The sequence below is a fragment of the Callospermophilus lateralis genome, chromosome 7 (assembly GCF_048772815.1).
Source record: "Callospermophilus lateralis isolate mCalLat2 chromosome 7, mCalLat2.hap1, whole genome shotgun sequence".
Lineage (NCBI taxonomy): Eukaryota > Metazoa > Chordata > Mammalia > Rodentia > Sciuridae > Callospermophilus > Callospermophilus lateralis.
This window is the reverse complement of record NC_135311.1, coordinates 39,345,788-39,356,520: the sequence shown is the minus strand read 5'-3', so window position 1 is coordinate 39,356,520 and position 10,733 is coordinate 39,345,788. Positions and strand designations below refer to the sequence as shown.

At 38.7% G+C, this 10,733-nt stretch overlaps 1 pseudogene; it reads left to right on the top strand.

Annotated features, from left to right (window-relative positions):
- The first annotated feature begins 7,257 nt into the window (after nucleotides 1-7,257).
- LOC143404212 (poly [ADP-ribose] polymerase 1 pseudogene) lies at nucleotides 7,258-10,056 on the top strand (annotated as a pseudogene).
- Nucleotides 10,057-10,733: the final 677 nt, after the last annotated feature.

Genomic DNA, 10,733 nt, shown 5'->3' with positions numbered 1-10,733 from the left:
CCTTAAATTGAGGGGGCAAAAACTCTATTGAATGTGTTAATTGAGATACCTTCATTACACAGTCAAGAGTGTGTTCATGAACTTTTGGTATCCTCTGCACCACATCAGGCAGAGTTCATATACACAGACCCTGTGATACTACCTATTCTTGCACTAAAACTACAGATTACATGAACTATTATTCACTGGTCATAAAGTGTCAATAAGGCAAGATGAATACATTCTAGACATCTGCTGTACAAATTTGTTCTTCTTAACAACACTGTCTTCTATACTTAAATGTTTGTTAGAGGATACATCTTATGTTAAGTGTTCTTACCACAATAAAATAAATTAAAAATAAACAATAGATTATATATAACACAGATATTATATTATTATAAAGAAGAAAAAACAGAATTTGAGTTACATCACTTCTGTCATTCAATATAAGAACTTGATTTTTTTATACTTTCTGGAATTTATTGTGAAATAAGGTTTTTTATTTATCTTTCAAATTGATTTTCTTTTTAATATGTTCTGTTTGTTACTCATGTTTGAGAGAAACTTCCCTTTACTAGTGTTCTTCTAGAGCACTTGTCATTACAGTACACCCGGACATGTCGCACCTCCCTGCTTTTGCTTAGGTTCTTTCCCCTGCCAGGTATCCTTCCACTTGGTGAGTTCTTTCTCCTCTAAAAAACACATTCAAAATTATTCTCACTCTCTTTGTATACCCTATAGCATTTTCTCTTTCAAATATTTTGTTTTAGTTATAGTTGGACACAGTACCTTTATTTTATTTGTATGTGGTGCTGAGGATAGAACCCAGCGCCCCACATGTACTAGGTGAATACTGTATCACTGAGCCACAACTCCAATCCACCCTATAGCATTTAAAAAGTATCTGCATTATTCTGCAGTGATAATTTTCTAGATAATAGACTGTTGAGAGACACAGCTGAAGGGGCCCCAGCAAACGTCCAGCTGCCAGCTGATTGGCTCCTCTGTGGTCATGCTCATTGGGCTGTTTCCCAACCCTTACAAACCATGGAGCTGCTCATTGGGGGACTCTTTGGGCTCCGCCCATGCAACCCAGCCAATCAGCCTCAAGAGTGAGAGAAGTGGGGGTTGAGAGGCTCGCCAGATGCTGCCACACTTGAGAAACACACACAACTTCCCACCTGCCTGCACTGTGAACAGTCCGGTACCTGAGCTTCTCAGTATCAGCCTTTCTGCCAGCTCTGCATTCTTGCACAGAAACTTCTCCCCCAGCACAGAATAAATGATGTAATTGTCATTTTTAATTTCTGAGAAGAGACAGATGTGCCTTTCTCAGTGGACAGCTCACATGCTACTTTGGTCACTGCTTTTAGAGAAGGAGGTAGGCCTACCCCAGAGACAACAGAAACTTCAGTTCCAGGCTCTATGCAAGGACCTCCATCTCTTGTGATCTCACCAAATACATGGATTTGATTATCTTTAATTTATAGATGATGAAAGAGAAGTTCAAAGACATAGAAAATATAATGGGAAGGTAATTCAATAAATTTGGTAGCTAGAATCACTTCAGTCTCTAAATCCTAGACCACTTTAGTTACCGTAGCTACAGCTACTAAAATACTAAACTAGGCATGAAGCACTGATTTCTTGTACATTCAGAAAGAACACAAGGATGATGGAGCTGAAGGTTCCCTTGAGCTCAGAATTTCAAGAAGAAGCAAACCTCTCCAAGATAAAAAATTGTATCTGGATGCTCTTAGGTAAAGTATAAGGGTGATGACTATAAGTGCTTGAAAGAACCATATCCAACATAAATAAAGTTTGTGTTAAATCAGAAGTACTAGAACAAGGCACTATGGTGTTTATTCTATGCCAGGCACCAATGTAAGATCTTTAAGAGAATTAACACAAAAGTACATTAAAGCTTAAAGGTGAAGGTATGATTATTTTCCACATGGGCAGAGTAGGTAATTGAGGGGCAGAAAACTCAACATCTTGATTAGAGCCCAGGAGTTTGGCTGGTGCCCATATGCTACTCACAGTTAACCCAACAGATTCTTTGGGATATTTTTGTTTTTCAACTTCAAATTTCTTCACTATATTTTTAATATAATTCTGAGAAACTACATTAATTGTGTAGAGTGGGGACTTGAACAATGGTCGTTGACTGCCTCAGAGGTTGGTGTTCTGTCTGATCCCAGCTGTCTCTGTGTTTGCCCTGGGAAGTTTCTGTGCAAAGTGCATGACAAGATTGCCCAAGAGCTATGGTAAAGCCCTGCTGAGAATTTTTTGTTCAAAGGCATTCAATCATATCAGTCTTGAACTTGAGCTCAGACACCAGCTACAGGGGATAGAATTATGAGTGTAACAAGATAATAACAATATGTTGCAAGTGCTGCAACTTTCAATCCTGCCTGCTTTGCAGAAACTTTCCCACAAATAACCTTTTTCTTGGGGGGGGGGGTACTGAGGACTGAAATCAGGGGCACTCCACCACTGAGCCACATCCCCAGCCCTATTTTGTATTTTATTTAGAGACAGTCTCACTGGGTTTCTTAGTCCCTCACTTTTTTCTGAGGCTAGCTTTGAACTTGCAATCCTCGTGCCTTAGCCTCCTTGCAGCTGAAATTACAGGTATGCACCACTGCACCTGGCGCAACAAATAAACTTTTGATGATCAAACCCTATCTAAAACTGTGCTGTGTTACTTCTGGGTCAGTGTTCCTACATCAGAGGTTGGTCCCAGCTGTCTCTGTAAATGTTGGTGTAATTTCTTAATCACCCATTTCCCCTCACTGGTCTTTAAGGTTTGTCTGTGCCAGTCGAGGCAATTAATAAAGTATATGCTACCTTATTCCAAACCTCACTTATTGAAATCTTTAGAAAGCTTCTAGACTTACTATGTTTTTGGTATTCCTTCCCCCATTAAAAATTGTGTAACTATTTTCTGAAAAAAAGTTGGTGAAGGAGGCAAATTTGTGTTCAGAGTTGACAAGTTTTTTTCTAAGCATACTGATTAGCACAGGTCCCTATTTTCATAATTCAGTACAACCCTCTGTACTGAACAGGCCAATTGGCTTCTATTGCTGGGCTCAGAGTGGGAGGGAAGGCCCTGCTCTGTAGCACAGCTTGTGTTTCCCTGGGGATGATGGTTTCCTCCACCTACCCTCATTCTCACTTTGACCTCATGTACATATAGCAGCTTCTGGACCTGCTGACCATCCTTCATCCCTGAAGGTTTTCCATTTCAGAAACAAAAATAGAGGGTGCTAGATGTTCTCTAATGACTCAGAAACACCTACAACTGCACTAAAGGGAGAAGACATTTCTGCATTCATTAAAAAAAATTAAAATAAAATAAAACACCTACATCCCAGGAAGCAGGGATTTCCACTCACCACTAGCATTTCTGGTCTTCATGGCGTCACTTCTGGATATCACAGTTACTGTTAGCAGCAGACCACTCTCCAGCTACTTTAAAAAAAGGTACTGTGCACTTTCACATTGGTTTCCAGTATAAACAAAAAGTGCTGTCCAATTAGGACTTAACTGAATCTTGAACTCGATGGAGGATCATTAGTCACATTTTCATTAGGCAAACACAGTTGTTTTGTTTTTAGGATCTGATATGGTATTGAGAGGATCCAGCTAAAAATAGAGTAAGCTATTCTTGAAGATGAAAAGGCATTTTCATACCTCCAGCAGAAGTCAGTAGCTGGTAATTCACCCTATCCCTACTCTACACCTCACTTAAACTTGAAATGACTGTACTGTTATTGCCTCATTAAGCCATTGTCAGTACATTTAAGGCAAAATATCAATACACATTCTTCTATAAATGTGTTAATGATTGGATTTATCATGAGGAAATAAATAAATAATTCTGGAAAATATCTTATTTCTCAGCAAATAAAGAGATGATCATACCTCACATTAGTGACTGGAAACCTATCTGCAATATAAGGTATTTCTGCAGCTGATTGGCCAGGGAGTAGCTGTAAAATTAGGCATAAGAAAATTTCTCATTGAGGTCTCAAAACTCCTGCTTACTCTCTTCAAGTTGAGAGTGAAATTCCTGGTTGATTTCTAGGAGGTTCATTTCTGCCTCTGGATCAGTTGAAGAACTGACAGATATGGCCATGATGACATTTGTGGCAGAGGAGATGCAAACAGGGACTGCAGAGAAGAAGCCCTAACATGTAACAGGTTAGAAACAGACTAAATCAAGTAGGATTTATCAGGATAAACGGGTGATTTATTTACTGGTGAGGAAATGTTAATTGACTGAAATACTTGAGAGTCCTCAGCCCACAAAACAAGGCTCCAGATTTCTTCTATGGGTCACCTTGTTATTGGGAACAGAAGTCTTGGCTCTCCTACCAATACTCTGTGATGCCACCAGACCCCAATTTATGTTCATTATCACATTATTTTTTAAAACTGCTTACATGCTCCCTCTCATGCCCTTTGTTTCTTCAGGAAAATCTTACTGATATCATAACTCCAAGTTTTTAATGTAGGGTAAAATAAATAAATAAATAAAGAAAGAAAGAAAGAAAGAAAGAAAGAAAGAAAGAAAGAAAGAAAGACTTAACAACTATGTGAGTGATATTTTTTGCAATCCTTCCTCAACTGAAAGGCAGAAGCACATCACTTGTTCTATTGCAAGAATCCCCTTAACTTTAATTTGCCTAAATCAGAGCAGAACTATTTAAAGTAAAAATGAATGCTTCCAAATTCTCCATGCAGTGTGCATCCTCAAAGCTTGTATATATTTGGTATGTATGTATCAACTATGAGGGCAACTCCAAATTCAAGGTTTGGGAGGATCAAAACCTTTGTGTTATTTTTACCTCTGGGAAACTATTATTCAAAATATTGTCACTGTGACAAATACCTAAGGGAAATATCTCAGGGGAGGTAAGATTTATCTTGGATTATGGTTTAAGAGGTTTCAGTTCATTGTTGACTGTCTCAACTGCTTTGGGCCTGAGCTGAGGGAGAATATAATGGAGAATGGGTTTGGTGGAGGAAAGATTATGCACTCATGGCAACCAGGAAGAGAGAAAGGGTGAGGGACAAGAGATATTATTACAGGGCCTGCATGCAGTGACCTTGTTCCTCCAAACCTGCCCCAATGCCTACAGTCTCACTCACCTTCTACAGTCCACTCAGCTATCAATGGATACACCCACTCCTGAGATGAGAGCCCTCATGCTCCAATTATTCTAAAGTCCCACTCCTAAACATTGCTCTACTGGGGACCAAGACTTCATAACACCAGTCTTAGGGCTGACCTTCCAATCCAAACCATCAGAGAACTCACATGGGTTTTTATGATGAATATTAGAAAAATCCCCAGAGCATTGATACTCTAACATTAGGACTTTCTATAAAGCTAAAGTAAGAAAACCAGTGTAGTGAAAAAGAAGAAAAAAACAAACAAGTGAAATGTTAATGGAAAAAACACAGAGGCCAGAAATAAAATAAGCCTACAGATAAGTCAACTGATCTTCAAGAAAGATGGAAAGTCAATGTAATGGAGAAAAGAGGGTCACTATAGTAAATGGTGCTGGAACAACTAGACACCCACATAAAAAAGGAACCTAGAGAGAAGTCTTACACCTTTGACTATATGAATCACAGATTTAAATGTGAGGTGGAAAACTGTCAGATTCCTTGCTAAGGTGTGAATGTGGTTTTACTGTGTCCCCTAAAGATTCATAAGATGAAAGCTAGCTTCCCACTGTAGCAGTATTGAGATGATGGGAACTCTAAGAGATTAGATCAGGTATACCATCATCAGAGAGAATTAATGTTGTTCTCTAAGGATTACAAAAACTGGGTCAGTTCCAATTAGATCAGGTTGTTTTAAAAGAGGAGCATCTGCTGTCTGCTACTTCTTTTCTGACCTTTTGGCATTTCTAGCACACAATTCCACTGTGTGCTGCTGTCTGCCTTGTTATGACAAAACACAGCCTCAGCCAGTTGTGCTTTCCCATAACTCTCCCAGAAACCTGAGGCAAAATAAATCTCCTTACTTTATAAAGAACCCAGAATCAAGTATTTTATTAAAGGGCTAGTGAACTAATCCTTCTTTTCACTTTGTCTTTTGTGGGACCATCAAGAATAGGAGTCAAATGCTAACCTCTTCCAGACACAACCAGAAATAATGTTTTTTCAGTGATCCCAGGTCCCTTGACATAGTTATTTCACAGTATAAAATTGTCACAAAAAACCTTATTGCATTTTTTATTTGATATGTTTTTTTATTTTTAAATATTTTATCACAAATTTGTACAACTATGTTCATGATAAATATCATCTTCAGAGTGTAGTAACAGGGATGGATGTCTTTGTCTGGTTTTATGGTGGATTCACAAAAATGAATTGGTAACTCATTCCTCCTCTTTTCTGAAAGAAAAAAAAAGGTCTTTAATGTATATATGATGAAAAATAATTTAGAAAAATTGTAGATAAAATCTGAATGTGAATCCATCAGGAGTTGGAAATGTCCCTATATTAATTTATTTATTTATATCAGAAATTGAACCTAGAAGTGCTTAACCATTGAGCTGTTTCTCCTGCCTGTTTTATTTTTTATTTTGCAAGAGGGTCTTGCTAATTTGCTCAGACCCTGGCTAAGTTGCAGAAGTTGACTTTGAGCTTGCAGTGCTCCTGCTTCAACCTCCCAACCACTGGAATTAAAGCATCCATTGATATCTTTTCATTATGAATATAATTTCAATAATGATTAGAGCACTATTTCATTTTCTGTTTCATTTGGGGTGAGTGTGTTAGCTTGTGGTTTTCAATGAATGGTTCCACATTTGAATGTCTTGTGAGATAGTTTACAATGGTGTAATATTGCCTTCTTAGGCTTTTATTGGCTTTAGGTTATTAATATTCCATGTTATTTTTCAAGTAAGGACCAAATGGGGGTGCAATCTGCCCAGAGCAAGGGCAATTGGAGATGACTGATGAGACATAGAGATCAAACCTAAATACAAACTTGCAATTTATTTTAATAAGTAAATAAGGACTAAACAAGTCACAGGAGAGGAGGTGGAAAACCTGGGTGAAGGTTTAGGAGTAGAAATGTCTGGGTTGTTACAGAGAACATCAATGATTACTTTTATGAAAATTTTCTTTACATCTATTGAAAAGGACTCTAGCCCTTGAATCTCCAGCCAGAACTAGTCCTTGAACTGATGGCCTCAAGTCCCGAACCTCTCCCTTCAACCTAATCCTCTCTAGACACAGAAGAAAGTCTGTATGAAAGGAGAGAAGGTGCTGGGGAGGGAGGGCGACAGTGTATTGCAAGTAAGTCTGAACCTATAGAGTTCCAAGTTTTCAATTTTATCAGTATTCAATAAAATTCATGCAAGTGCTTTAAAATATCTCAGAATGTTCAATCTAGAGCTTATTATATAATTTATTATTATTAATAATTCTATCATTTTTTTCTGGTAGATTAACTTTGAATCTGAAGAAGAAGATCCATGGAAATTAGAGTGAAGGAAAGAGAAAAGGTGATGAGGTGGATGAAATAGATGAATTGGCCAAGAAGAAATTCAGAAAACAAAGACTGGAGCTGGATTTCTGGCTCAGTGATAGAGCACTTGCCTCACACACATGAGGCTCTGGGTTTGATCCTCATTACCACATAAAAATAAATAAATAAAATAAAGATAGTGTATCCATCTACAACTAAAAGAATATTGAAAAAAAATACAAGAACAAAAAGTTTGAAAATGTTCTCAAGACCGAGAATGATCTGACCTCAAATATCATGAATGAGATAAAGAAAGTGTGTTCAATAAATGACCTGAAAATACTGCTCATCCTCAACAAGCAGTAAGTGCCTTTTGGTAGCTGGGAATCTTGGACCAAGGTTCTGATGGCCTAGCATTTGGCCCTCTTTCTCTGCAAGGAGTGCTCCAGGCAGCTGGTCTCCAAGAGCGATACTTATAACTGTACCAGGACATCACTGCCTAGACAAATGCATGGTCAAGACAGAGACATAAAAAAATATTGGTAGCCCCAAATGAATTCTGAGAAATCTCTTACCTCAAACAACTGAAATTCAAAAAGCAGGACTGGATATTTCCCTGGAGACCAGCACTCCAGTGACCACAGTACCCATGCACTCTGAATCCTCAACACCTGCTACTGCGAATTCCTCTGCTCAATCAGGTAAGAACCTGTCCAACATGAAGATTCTTACACTTGGGAAGCTTTCCCAGAAAAATGATGAAGTGAAGGACACAAGCAGGAAACTCAAGGAAAAGTTGACAGGGACAGCCAACAGGGCCTCCCTATGCAAAAGTACTGAAAAGGAGGTAGAAAAGGTGAAGAAGAAGATGGAGGAAGTGAAAGAAGCCAATATTTGTGTTTTTCCCAAAGAGTTCCTTCAGGATGTGTCTGGCTGGACCAAGAGTTTTCAGGAGCTGTTCTTATTGCATATCTTGTCCTCCTGGGTCACTGAGGAGAAGATGGAGCCTGTTGAAGAAGTGTCCCCAAATACGAAGTATGGGGCTGCACTCTCCAAGAAGAGCAAGGGTTCCACAAAGGTGGAAGCTACCAAAAAGTCTGAAAAAAGAATGAAATTAACTTTTGAAGGAGGAGAAGCTGTGGAGCCTGACTCAGGTCTGGAACACTCTGTGCTTGTGCTGGAGAAAGGCTAGAATGTCTTCAATGCTGCCATGAGTTCCAGGGACATAGTGAAAAAAAAAAAACAACTCCTATTACAAGCTGAAGCTTCTCCAAAATGACAAGGAGAACAGGTACTGGATATTCAGGTCCTGGAGTCATGTGGGTTAAGTGATTTGTAGTAACAAATTGGAGCAGAAGCGATCCAAGGAGGATGCCATTGAACACTTTATGATACTATATGAAGAAACAAACTGGGAATGCCTGGCATTCCAAAATCTTTACAAAGTGTGCCCTAAAGTTATAGTCTGTGGAGACTGCTATGGCCAGGATGAAGAGGCAGTTAAAAAGCTTTCAGTAAACCCTGGCACCAAATCCAGGCTCTCCAAACCAATGCAGGAGCTCATTAGGATGATCATTGATGTGGAAAGTATAAAGAAAGCCATGGTGGAGTATGAGATTGACCTGCAGAAGATGACCTTGGGGAAAGTAAGCAAAAGGCAGATCCAGGTTACATACTCCATCCCCAGTGAAGTCCAGGAGATGATGTTTCAGGGAAGCAGTAACTCCCAGATCCGGGATGTCAAAAATTGCCTCTACATCCTGATCCTCCTTGACTTTGGGATGAGGAAGCCATGCTTCTGAGCAATGTAGGCAGTATGTAGGCAAAAGTACAAATGCTGAACAACTTCCTGGACATTGAGATGGCCTACAATTTGCTTAGGGGTGGATCTGATAACAGTAGCAAGGACCCCATTGATGTCAACTATGAGAAGCTCAAAAATGACATTAAGTTAGTTGACAAAGACTCTGAAGAAGCAGAGATCATCAGGAAGTATGTTAAGAATACCAGGAAACCAGGCACAATGCCTATGACCTGGAAGTTGTAGATATCTCTAAGATAGAGTGCAAAGGGGAGAGCCAACACTACAAACCCTTTAAGTAGCTTCACAATTGAAGGTTGCTGTGGCACAAATGCAGGACCACCAGTTTTGCTGGGATCCTGTTCCCCTGTCTAGGGATAGCCCTGCCTGAAGCACCTGTGACAGGCTACATGCTTAGCAAAGGGATTTATTTTGCTGATATGGTCTCAAAGAGTACCTACTACTACCGCACATCTCAGGTAGACAAGATAGGCTAAATCCTGTTAGGAGAAGTTTCCCTTGGGAACATGTATAAACTGAAGCATGTTTCACATATCAAAAAATTAACCAAGGGCAAGAAGAGTGTCAAAAGATTTGGGCAAAACTATCCCTGACCCTTTGGCTAGTATTACTCTGGAGAGTATTACAGGACTGGGATCTCATCAGGTGTTATTGACACCTGCCGACAATATTATGATTACATTGTCTACAATTTGCTCAGGGAAATCTGAAGTATCTGCTGAAATTGAAATTCAAATTTAAGAAATCTCTGTCATAAACTGGGAGATGTAAGTTGCACCCTGTTGACTAATTTGATTTAACTGTGTATGCTCATGCACAAATACACTCAGAGAAAAACCTCAACTAAGCTGCCAGTTGATGTTACCTTTAATAAATCTCCTTAGAATGGGTTTTTATATGAACAGGTTAAAAGGGTTTTCTCAATTTTTCAAATTCCTTTTATGTTTAATGTTGCATTCTAGAGTTTGGGAATTCTATCTAGCCAGTAACAGTCCTGATAGATACCTCTGACAGTAGAGGGAAAGTGGGGGAGAGGTTTTTGTTTTGTTTTGTTTGCTTAGACTAGTCCTGTTTAAAAAGGAAAAAGCCACATTACAGTACTTGCCTTACTGGTTTCCCAAGGGATGAAAACAATGTGTTTCCACCCTTTTCTTTAAGTGTTCATCTTTAGTTTTAGTTCTGGTAAAATGTTATGCATTTATTTTGAGCTAAACATGAAACTAATTTCATACTAAAAATGTTACCGTTAATAATATTTTTCAGTTTCATCAGTGATCATTTGCCTATTAGGTTTCTCAAAACCAGAACTCTAAAAACACAAATAGTTTTTGGGAATTACATAGATTTTCTTTCTGTTTTAGTTTTTTTTTTTTTTTTTTTTGTATTTTTTATTTAAAGACAGGGTGTTGCTTAGTTGCTGAAGTTGACTATGAA